Source organism: Kogia breviceps, chromosome 4 (genome assembly GCF_026419965.1).
Source record: "Kogia breviceps isolate mKogBre1 chromosome 4, mKogBre1 haplotype 1, whole genome shotgun sequence".
Classification (NCBI taxonomy): Eukaryota; Metazoa; Chordata; class Mammalia; order Artiodactyla; family Physeteridae; genus Kogia; species Kogia breviceps.
In genome coordinates this window covers 98,652,932-98,665,572 of record NC_081313.1, presented here as the reverse complement: position 1 = coordinate 98,665,572, position 12,641 = coordinate 98,652,932, and the positions used below count along the sequence as shown (strand labels likewise).

Here is a 12,641-nt window from a genome sequence, read left to right as displayed (position 1 = left end):
GTCTTGTCTACCACTGACTCACCAGAACTGGATAGAGCCTAGTGCATGGTGTGCATGCCATCATTATTTGTGGAACATCCTATTAGTGGTTTTAATTTTATTCAACTAATTATTTGTCTCTACTCCCAGATTCTTGCTCTCCACTGTATTCACGACAATTGCCTCATCTTTGCATCAAGGTACACTATTTCCATCTCTGAGATTTCACTCATCCCCTTTGATTGGAATATTCAACCCTTCCAGCTTGGTCTGCCAAAATTCTGATGAAGTCATCTTGCCCTCACTGATCTTTTGCTCCTTAGCATTTCTCTATCACTTAAAAATTCTCCACAAAATTCTAATTCTTATATATACATTATATACCATACAATACAATATTCTAATTCCTTAATATAAATTGTCATCATTTCCGCAACTAAACTCTGAATACATATGTTTGTATATATATTTACTTATTCCTAGAGTTACTATGTCAAAGAACACAACATTGGTTTAGAATCAATGGATTAGAATCAGAGAACTTCATATGTATTAGATATATTTATTAGATATCTTAGATAACTTCATAAGAAGGATCTTAAAGAAAGCTAAGACCCATGTGTATAAACTAAAATTCTAAATATCCACCCCAGCAAAGCTTTCATCTTTAACATCTTAACATCTATCTTTTAAAAAATAAATTCATTTCTCTAGTCCAAAAGACACTTTTTTAAGTTTTATAAGAATTGGGTTTTGCTTGGGTGGTGATGACACCTAAGCTTCCCAAAGTATTCCATACTCTAAAAATTGCAGGAACACAGCATACTGGAGACCATATGGAAACAAGTTCTGCAAGAATTCTGTATAGTTAGCATCTGCTTCTGTCATAACTGGTACAGAAACTGAAACTTGGCTTTTGGTTTCTTCTCTCAGGCTAATGCTTCAAGGACAGTTTAATCAAGGAATACTACTAGAAAGTGTTTTGCCAAGATCTTAATAGCTGAGTTACTTTTCAGTACAAACACCTGCAATTCTGAGTATCAGTGCTACTGACTCATGCATCTTTATATAACAAACTCAGAGATCAAGTGTAAGAGTAACTTTTATAAACATTCTTGACCCTCAAAGCCAAAGGAAGATTTAAATTTGGGACCAGGGCTGTTTCTGAAGCTCTGCATAGCCTCAACTCCCCATATACCAATTTTGCTCTAGGGGCCACTTATTCTCCCACTCAACAAAAAATTTGGGGCGGCCAGCTCTTTGCCAGGTTTTGTTCTGGGTGCTAGAGACATTGAGGTAAAAGACGGGAAAGGTCAGTGTTGTTTAAGGGGCTTTGTAGCATTCCACTGGTAATCTTAGTGCATTCTTTTCTGACTGACAAACGTACTTCAAGATCTCTATTTTTCTCATCCTTTCCCTCTCTCAATGCTGGAAGACAATATAAAATCTCTTTTTGAAATAATTTACCTCCTAATTCTCTTTTTAATTCTTAATATTTCATCTAAATTCTCAAAAATTTCTCATCATACTTAATACCATGTTTATAAATCTAAGATGCCATAAATTATAAGAACACACCACTATTTTATGTACCACTAAGAGCAAAAAAAATACCTTTGATAAATTATGTTACAATACTTTTTATCACATGCAATTTTAAAAAATTTTTTATTGAGGTATATTTGATTTATGATATTATTCACTTTATTCATTATTACTATGATTCATTTTATATTACAAAAAGAACCTATTTGAATTTATTTAGATGTAAATGTTTACTAAATCACTGGTGTTTATGTAAAAAGAAATATAAACATAATAAATTATTTCTAAAATTTCTTCACATTTAGAATCCAAATTACTGATCATTACAGAATCATTAAAGTCCATAATTTTCCATATAAAATATCCCTTTGTGCCATCAAGAGCCTTGGTGAAACATCATTTTTTAATTGTGCCTATTTCTGTCTGCAGGACTCTCTTGCAAGCTGCAGATTATATATCGATATTTATATATCTATTTATTGATATAAATTTGTACGCCCAAATATGAGCAGTAAGAAATACATCACAATTGCTGTCTACATGACAGCAATTGCATGACACCTTTTGATCTCACACATGTTAAAATGTACAAAGAAACATGGTTCTTAGAAATGATGAAATATATCACACCAAAAATGTAAGCCAATTTTTTAAAAATGTGCATTATAGCTACAAATTTTAAAAGAAAAATACTCCTGATTCTATCCACAAGTATCTTCAAGGGCAATGTTAGTCTCACGCAGATAAGCAATGAATGTATGGCAAGTTCCAAAACTGTGAAAAACTGCCCAAATGTGATCGTTCTCATCACCTCCTAAGGTAGAAACAAGAAATGTGTCCCCATTCAAAATTACCAGTGTCTGCTGTTTGCTCTGTCTGAGGAAATGTCTTGAAAGTGAAACGAAGATCCAAGACTGCCTACAGAATCAGCTTTGCCAAGAACCTTAATTTAGCTCTGTAAAATCCTAGAGCCAGTAGAGAATTTGTAGAATGCCTAGTCCCAATATCCTTCTCTGGCACTGAGGAAACCCAGGCCTGCAGTCATAGAGATAGACACTAGACCTCAAGCTTCCTGAGTCTTGTGCCATAACTCTTTCTTCCGCACACTTCAGCCCTTCTCTGCGAGTCATTCTAGCACTTCCAGAAGAGAAGTAGTACCCCATTCATGCTCCCAATGTGATACTGTTTGGCACTGAAAGGACACACTGCAATATGGTTCTTCTGGGTTTGATTGAAAAGGACTGAAAAATGTCTTTTCAAAACATTCTTAAAGCAGAATTTAAAATCATCTAAGGACCTCTAGGAAAGACAGAGCTGACTAATGGGTAGGAATCACCAATCTGTAACAAAGGTCGGTGAACTATACTTCTTGGGGAAAAACCCTACGTGCCACCTGTTTCTAAAAATAAAGTTTTGTTGGAACACATTCATGCCCATTTGTCTCTGTATTGTCTATGGCTGTTTTCAAGCTATAACAATGGCTGAGTAGTTACAATGGAAACCACGTGGCCCATAAAGCTGAAAATATTTACTATCTGGCTTTTTACAGAAAAAGTTGTCTATCTCCTTACCTAGAAGATAGGCTTTTAAGGACAGAGGTCAGGAATAATAACAAGCTGCAGCTTCAGGCTCCAGAATAGATTTTATGGGTTGATGGTACAGAAAAAACTATTCTTTTTAAACATCCGTTTAACCAGGGCACTCATTATCCCTACCTCATATTCATATTTCTTCATCCCATAGAATAGAACACGAACACACAAAACATACACACAAACACACATGCACACTTCCAGAAAAAAAGGGAGTGGATTTTGTCCAGTTATCTGCCAGGGTTAATCTTGTTGTCACAATCTAATTAAGTGATACATTTATATTTTCAGCTATGAAGAATTCTTCAATTATCCTCTTGACTCATCATGTTTCCCAAAACCCTTGTCCAGTGTATTTGAGACCTGACTCCAAACTTTCAACACTCCCACTCCTGAGTCATCCAAAACAGTAACCTATTCCTCTGCATTACTTCTACAATAAAATTCTTATCTAATAGACACTGATACTGTACTGAATACATCCTGCAAGTAGTATATCTCCATAAACATAATTGGGCTACAGAAGTTCTATTAATAAAAATATTATAAATGAAAATACTGCTTTTATTTTGATCCAAAAGTTAAAGAATATATATGACATTTTTAGAATATAATCTTATTGTTATCAGGAGCAGAGACTTTGGAAATAACTGTGCTCTTCACTTAGCACAAAATTATCCACTTATGCTAAACAAATCAAGGGACAGCCTTGATGGTGAAAACTCAACAGGACTCTTTTAGCATTACCCATATAAATAAATCAAGAATTTAGCTCACAAAAGAAGAATCACTGGATTTATTTGTAAATCAATTTATAGATAGTGATTCTAGATAAGAAGTAAAGATTCTTCTTTAGAAAATGTTGTAGAACTTATAAAGTTAGGATTTGGGAAATAGTACAACCCCTAAACTGATGTGGTAATCTACTAGATGGAAAATACACACCCAAATAAATGCCTATTTAAGTGCACAATCTCCTATGGCCTTAATGTGCCACCGGCTAATTTTTTACAGGCGGTCCCTACAAGAATAGAAACATCTTGAAATGCAATTCATTAAATGAGTCCCTCAACCATACTTAAAAATATATATATATTGTGAACTCTAATTGACTGTAAACTTTCCAACAGAGAGCTTTATGTATGCTAATAGTGTTGGCCAGAGAACATCCCCAACAATTTCCCTGGGTAAGTAAACCTAAGAGAGAGGTTGGCAGTCATCCGCACTGAGGTTCTCCTAAGCCTGCCAGAATACCTTAAAATGCTGGAGTTGGTGAAAATACTTCTTTAGATATTCACACTTTCCAATCCCTCCTTTTCCTCCCAGCTTGATTTGTAGTATTTGGTTCATTTGCTCTCAATCCAAAAGAAAATAAAATAAGCTTACTGAGGACTTAGGAGAAAGTATAAAAGATCTGAGGATGCTGAGAAGAAATACAAGAGAAACAAATATGGCACTGAGACATTAGACAAAACCTGGCATAGAGTTGCAGAAAGAAGGAAAACAGATTTACTTGAAGAAAGAAAAATAGTATCCAAAAAATGAGAAGCTGGATGGAGTGGGAGAGGAGAAGGCAGGGAACAGAGGACGGAGAACTCCTAGCTTTGAGAGCTTATAAACATTGGAATGATTTAACAATCTCCTTGAGAGAGTTGTGAAATGTTTTGTTCCTGGAAATGTTTAGACAAAATGTAGGTAAATTGATGCAGAGAAGTAATTTAGTTGACGTCTCTAGATGTCCTTCCAACTCTGATTCTATGATTTTGTAACTTAAGAATGACTGAGGTAATGCCAAAAACAATAGTAAGAACCCAAGCTTATGTTAAGCATACACACAAGATTTATGGTCTGCCTCAGAACTTTTTTCCAGAGTAACACGGAGTGAATTTCAAATGCATCATTCTCTGCCGGTAATCATTTGTTTAAGTGCTAAGAGTGACAGTACAACTGTGTAACAATATTCAGTCTATACATGTAATTGCCCTTCTGGCTTTCTTTGTATTTGGGTCCAATTTTCTTAAACTCCAAATCAGATAAATGTCTCATCAGCTTTCCAGTAGTCTTCCTAAAGATATCACAATTTCTTCAGATTCTACTAGATTATTTCTATATTCTTAATGACAGGCCCAGTCTCAGTTAAACAAGCTAAAGAACTTTTTTTTTTTCAAATTTCACAAAATGTTGACCCATTCTAATGCAATTTTATTCTACATTATGAGGTATGCCTTCCTGGGAAGCAGCAGCATACTTATATTTTCATTTAGATATGATATAATGGGTTTGATCTGGGGGATGTGAGTTAATTCTGCATTTTCTCTCATTTATCTGAGTTTTCAATGGTATTCTATATATTCTCCTTTTGGTCCATCACACAAAAAAATGTTCATGTTAATTTACCACCATGCATATCAAAGGGAGGCTCTAACAAAGGGAGGCTCTGCTTCTCGGTAGCAGCATTCTTCAGAATGTTATCCTTTATTACTCCCTAATGTACAGGCCCATTTTTTTAGGGGTAACATTGTATCTGAAGGCCGACTTTCAATTACATACCTATTCAAAAGCTGTGCAGTATTCAAACCTGGCTGATATTTCCACCAGGATTATATTTAGACTATTTCCCACTATCATTTTAAGTGAGCATTTTTTTTTTTACCCACTCTGAATAATACCGAACAACCCAGTCATTATTCCTTTGGCCAACCTCTGCTATTTTCTGTTCCCCTTTTCCTTTTACTCCAGTAATTGCTTGCTTTCAGTTCTTTTTATAGGCCAACCAATTCATCACATGTATTCAGTATTTTCTCATAATTTTCACTCTAAATACTGTTTCTGACATCTCGCCAATATCCTATTGGGTCTCCCTATTTCTGCTTTTATTTAAATGCTAATTATTTCAGTCTTGGGCATTTTGGAAGAATTAATGAGTACATGAGAAAACTGATGTTCCTAAAATATTAAGGTCATTAACCCAGCTAGTTATTAACCCTCAAAAAACATCCTTATAGGAAAGAAGGTGATTATTGTTCCTGTAGCATCTTTAATTAAAAAAAAAAAAAGGAACTATTTTCTTTGGTACAACTGGTTTTCAGACATAATAGGATTCATCAGTTTAAAACAAATTTAGGAAATGTCAAAGAATAATTTTAAGACATTATCTGTCAGTGAGCCATTTTATTTTTATACAAGGAAAACCAATAAATAGATTAATTTCTTTAATGACAGACAAAAGCAGAAGAGGAGAGAACAAAACTGTCTGAGAAGAGTAAACCATTTTTTTCCCCCCTTGGGTAAGTGACAGCTAACAAAGAGCCAATCAAGATATTCACAAGGAGACAATTTCACCCATTTACGGATTCTCTGAAAAGCACAGCGAGTTTTCCAGTGAGGCGCAAGCAAGCCCATCCCTGAGTAATGGCTCTGGGCCCTTTCTCCTATGAGAATTTCTCAACTCCCCACAGTTTGATCAAACTCAGCTCCCTAGTCTCTCTGGCTATCAGGGCATCAGTTCCCTCTGACACAGAACAATGACCTGAAAATTACTTGGGGGAAAGTGGCTTTGTATTAGCATGTAAGTATGTGAATATAAACAGCAAAGTTGGACAAAAAGCTTATGGATTATACTTCTTGTGTCATCTTGATATGGCCCCTTTAGTTTTGGAGCACTTTCTCGCATCTGGCACAAGATGTGACAGGATCTCCTTGTACTTTTCTTCCCCCGACCTGGGTCAGCCATTTCTCTAGAGACCCTCATTTCTTTCTCTTGGTGAGTGTATTTAGAAAACAAATTCTGAGCACTAGGTGTGCTCATTGCTATAAGGGTATTCTTATATCTGGACCTTTCCAGTTCATAGAGCAAGAAAATACACCTATGCTTTCAAGTCCAAGTCAACACGACCAGATCAGTTAAAGGTTCACTGCGAAGCTAATGAGCTCCTTCTAATGCTCTATACCTAATTTTGTTATTTCTAATTTTTCTTAAAGAGATTCTCCACAATTGTATAAGCTTCGAGGCTCAAAAAAACTGTATAATACCTATATCCTCATACCTTAACACAGGGTCGCCTTCATATTCTACAATACCATTCTTGTAATCTGCCTTCTTTAACAGTGAAAACGCTGATTCCTAAAAAGATCAATATATAAACTCACCTTCTTTATCTTCTAATATACATAAAATAGTTTTGGAATTACAATACCAATAGCAACACCTACAGCAAACCTGCTAAGTAAAGTTTAAGATTTGATTGCCATTCTGCCCTTTGAATGCATTCTACAAAGGGTTGTTTAAAGTTATTTGAATTTTTACTTTGTATAGTTATCAATTTCATAACACATTAGGTTCATTTATATGTTTCTATTTAATTTTAGGGATTTTTACTAATTATATAATAATTTAATCTTAGTTTCATTAAATATTTACATGACTCAAAACTTAAAATGATAAAACTAGAGATAGCATTCCTATCCTTAACCTCTCCAATCTGTTCCTACCCATCTTAAGGCCTGCTCTGAAATCTCATATTATCCCTGACTCTTACGGGGAAGAGTAGCCATACTCCCTTAACTTTATCCCACTTAACTTGCTTTATTGTCCTTAATGTTACCTATCACTACAGGACATAATTTTATTTATTCATTCATTCATTCATTTATTTATTATCTGCTTCTACTAGAATATAAATTCCCTGAGAATACTTTGTTTCATTCACTGCTATAACCCAAGAACCTACAATAATCCCATGCATAGTAGGTATTCAATACTTATTTGTTGCAGGAATTTCATGAATGAATAACATATTTATTTAAACAAATTGGAGCCACCCTATAAAGACTGTTCCAAAACTTGTCTTTTTTACACAATATTTCCTGGAGATCATTCCACATAAATTTTTCCCTTATTTGTGGAAGGCTACATAATATTCCATGGTAAGGCTATAGTGTATTTAATCTGTCCTCTGTTGAATGGCATTCAGATTGTTTCCAGTCTCTCACTGCTGCAGACCCTGCCATAATGAACACCCATTAACTTAGAGTTGAGTTCATTTTTATATTTAGTATATTTAAAATATTAATCTTCAACAAAAGTTGTATAATAGAGAAGAAAGAAAAATTTAGATCTATTTTAGAAGATAAATATGATTTCAAAGACATTTCCTACTTATAGTAGTTTCAGATGAAGCTGCAGACTTATAGATGATATATATTGGTTTTACGCATTCTAAATGGTATTTGGGTGCAAATGCTTGAGAAGAATAGAATAAAATGATTTCTAAGATCCTATGTAACCCCAGGATTACTCCAGGGTATCCTATGCTCTTTTGGCTCTATAGAATATACCAGATTTATTTTAACCCATTTTTCCCAGATCTTTTAAGATATTAATGTGTAAAATGATAGAAGTCTTTTGAAATAGAGTATCTACATCTACAGGTAGTATTAGGGTTATTTAATTCACTCAGATGTTTACAGCAAAAATAATGATAGTAATGGACAACATACTGAATTTTTTAAAAAACTGAGTTCATAATGATACTGTGAGAACACAAGAGAAAGAGAACAAGCTGTACATGTGTAAAGTGAAAGTCCAAAATGTGAACAATTTGGAAATCTAGGAGAAAGGTATTCAAGTGTACTTTAAAATGTTTCCAAAATTTAAAAAATTGGAGAAAAGGAAACAAATCATGAAGAGTCTGAAAGGCAAGGAGCAGGTACATGGCGAGATGCAGGGACATCTATGTCTCTCTCACCCTTCTGTTCCTCAACCTACCTTCCTTCTAAAAAAAAATAAGTTGCACTGAACTACCTGCTCTGACAAAAGCAAACATAATTCCATATACAGTTTGCTATGGATAATGCATTCTCAAGAACTACTTTATTTTAAAATACTAAATGTTACATTTGGGGATTTCCTGGAAAGTGGAAGTGACATTTGAAACTAATACAAAAACAAATGTAAATACTGTAATAGCAGGATATTTTATGTATCTATTTGATAGGCAAACTGCAACACAATCGTAATTAAATATACTCTCTTTAGAAATACATGATGACAAAGGAGGCAAGGATATACAGTGGAGAAAAGACAGTCTCTTCAATAAGTGGTTCTGGGAAAACTGGACAGCTACATGTAAAAGAAAGAAATTAGAACACTCCCTAACACCATACAAAAAATAAACTCAAAATGGATTAGAGACCTAAATGTAAGGCCAGACACTATAAAACTCTTAGAGGAAAACATAGGCAGAACACTCTATGACATAAATCACAGCAAGATCCTTTGACCCACCTCCTAGAGAAATGGAAATAACAACAAAAATAAATAAATGGGACCTAATTAAACTTAAAACCTTTTGCACAGCAAAGGATACCATAAACAAGACCAAAAGACAACCCTCAGAATGGGAGAAAATATTTGCAAATGAATCAACTGACAAAGGATTAATTTCCAGAATATATAAACAGCTCATGCAGCTCAATATTAAAAAAACAAACAACCCAATCCAAAAATGGGCAGAAGACTTAAACAGACATTTCTCCAAAGAAGACATACAGATGGCCAAGAAGCACATGAAAAGCTGCTCAACATCACTAATTTTTAGAAAAATGCAAATCAAAACTACAATGAGGTATCACCTCACACCAGTTAGAATGGGCATCATCAGAAAATCTACAAACAACAAATGTTGGACAGGGTGTGGAGGAAAGTGAACCCTCTTGCACTGCTGGTGGGAATGTAACTTGATACAGCCACTATGGAGAACAGTGTGGAGGTTCCTTAAAGAACTAAAAATAGAATTACCACATGACCCAGCAATCCCACTACTGGGCATATACCCAGAGAAAACCATAATTCAAAAAGACACATGCACCCCAATGTTCACTGCAGCACTATTTACAATAGCCAGGTCAAAGAAGCAACCTAAATGCCCATCGACAGACGAACGGATAAAGATGAGGTACATATATACAATGGAATATTACTCGGCCATAAAAAGGAATGAAATTGGGTCATTTGTAGAGACATGGATGGATCTAGAGACTGTCATACAGAGTGAAATAAGTCAGAAAGAGAAAAACAAATATCATATATTAACGCATGGATGTGGAACCTAGAAAATGGTGCAGATGAACCGGTTTGCAGAGCAGAAATTGAGACACAGATGTAGAGAACAAACATAAGGACACCAAGGGGGGAAAGCAGCTGGGGGTGGGGGTGTGATGAATTGGGAGATTAGGATTGACATGTATACACTGATGTGTATAAAATGGATGACTAATAAGAAAATAAATAAATAATCATTTAAAAAAAGAATGTGTCTTGGTTTAACAACAACAACAACAATAACAAAGACATACTGAACACACATTACTTTAACATTAGCATTTATTCTAAATCCAAAGGTGATTTAGGTAATGTAACATAACATACATTTCAGGAAAGTGTCATATCAAACTAAGCAGGGCTGGCCTGTTTATCCTTCATTCCCAGGCTTCTCTCCTCCCTTTTAGAAGATTCCCACATCTTCAGGGGTTCGCCATCCAAAGCACATGTTATTTATTCATTCACTTTGTTCCTCCTCATCACCAAAATCTTACCTCTGCCTTGTATCTGCTCTACTCAACCCTCTGCTCCCTGATTCTTAAGCACTGCATGGAAATTCACCTTCTGTATCCCTTTCCTTCGTGGTCCACAGTATTTGCTAGCTAGCATTATAAATTATTCCTGCTTAGCATGCTAATTAGGAGAACAAGTTGACCACTCCATAAGTATGTGAACCGTAGCCTTCTGACAATACCACGGCTTTCTAATGCCTCAATTACATCAAAGTTATTCCTCAACTTCCTCTGTAAACCTACAGCCCTGTGCACATCTTTGTAAAACATGTTACTTAATAGTGAAATTATTTCTCTAGGTCTTTATCATATCCCAATCAGACCAAGTTCCTTAAGAGCACAGATCATATCTTGAACATTTTAGTATCCCTATACATAAATAACCCAACACTTAGCACATTATAAATGCTCAGTAAAAGACTATGTGACTTACTTATCAAATTGAAAACAATTTCTTTCTGGAAACACTTCAGCCTGGAAGTAGACAGTGCATTTCAGAGAGAATTCTTTAAGAAAAACCAAACTAATAAGAGGAGTAACAAGCAGGGAGATCAAAGACCAGAGCCTTTTCCAGTTGCCAGAAAAACTCTCTGCTGTTGAAAGCAGATAGATTCAAAATAGCTTTTGGGGGCTTCCCTGGTGGCGCAGTGCCTGAGAGTCCGCCTGCCGATGCAGGGGACATGGGGTCGTGTCCCGGTCCGGGAATTTCCCACATGCCGCGGAGCTGCTGGGCCCGTGAGCCATGGCCGCTGAGCCTGCGCGTCCGGAGCCTGTGCTCCGCAACGGGAGAGGCCATAACAGTGAGAGGCTCGCGTACCGCAAAAAAAAAAAAAAAAAAAAAAAATAGTAGCCTTTTGGTTGAAACAAGGGTAGCCTTATGGGAGAAGCATGCTTAGTGCCCAACCTTGAGATAATCCGACAAAGAACCCATTTCAAAAGAACAGAATTTGAGCCATTTCTGTTAAGCCTTCACTTTTACCCAGGTGATTCTTGTTACAGTCAGAAAGCGCGGGGGGGGGGGGGGGGGGGTCGACTTTACCCAAAACAATTTTCAAGAAAAAGAGTACAATAGATTATATATGACCACGAATCTCCTCCTGGAACTTAAAACCTTAGTCTATTTAATATCCTGGTCTTACAAAAAGCAACAGTGCCTTTCAAAAATAAGGGGGAAAGAAGAAATTGTCCTGGGAAGCAAACACAATCACGGAGTTGATATCTATTGTATACTGCAGTAAAGATTAAATTCTAAAACTTTCAACTATGGGAACCAACTTACAATATTATAGTTCTCTAGACCTGACAGATTATAAGAGTGAAAGAAAACTGGGGTGAAGGCAGAGAACCAGAACTCTAAACCCAGAATCTGTATCTTCTGTTCGCCCAAGCAAAGCATTTGACTTACCTGCACCTCCGATTCTTAATCTGAAAACTGAGTACGTTGAACTTGCTGTGATTTTAAGGTTCTTTCGGGGCATGTTATTAAATAATTCCATGTTTGATTTGTTTTTTTTCTGAGAATAAAATTAAAATGGGGGTGAAACTGCCCATAAACTGTATTAGTATATATGAGTTTTGAGTGATTCCTGGGCTGCACTGCCCAGAGCTTGCTCTCAAAACCAAAGCTGGGCTCTCACGGCGTTATTCTCAGGGGGTGGGAGTGCTGGCTGCAGATAGCTCACAGCTGAGTCTCCCTCAAGGAATTAACCTCAGGTGCAGGGGGTTGACTGACCACAGACACTTCTTCCCAAGGAAGAAGTAGCTACCAATCAATGCAGAGATACAAGGACTCAGCCCTGTTGCCTCAATTTGGGACAACTCTGAAAGACAATCCGAGGTCTAGAGCACCCCAAGGACTCATATAAAACCCATTACAAACACAGTGTAAATTCTCCCCCAACCCAATCTTGT

At 36.0% G+C, this 12,641-nt stretch overlaps 1 pseudogene; it reads right to left on the bottom strand.

The window, feature by feature from the left end:
* The window catches only part of LOC131755715 (dual specificity protein phosphatase 3 pseudogene), a 36,550-nt pseudogene extending 24,324 nt beyond the window's left edge, over nt 1-12,226 (bottom strand).
* Between the last annotated feature and the right edge of the window lie 415 nt (nt 12,227-12,641).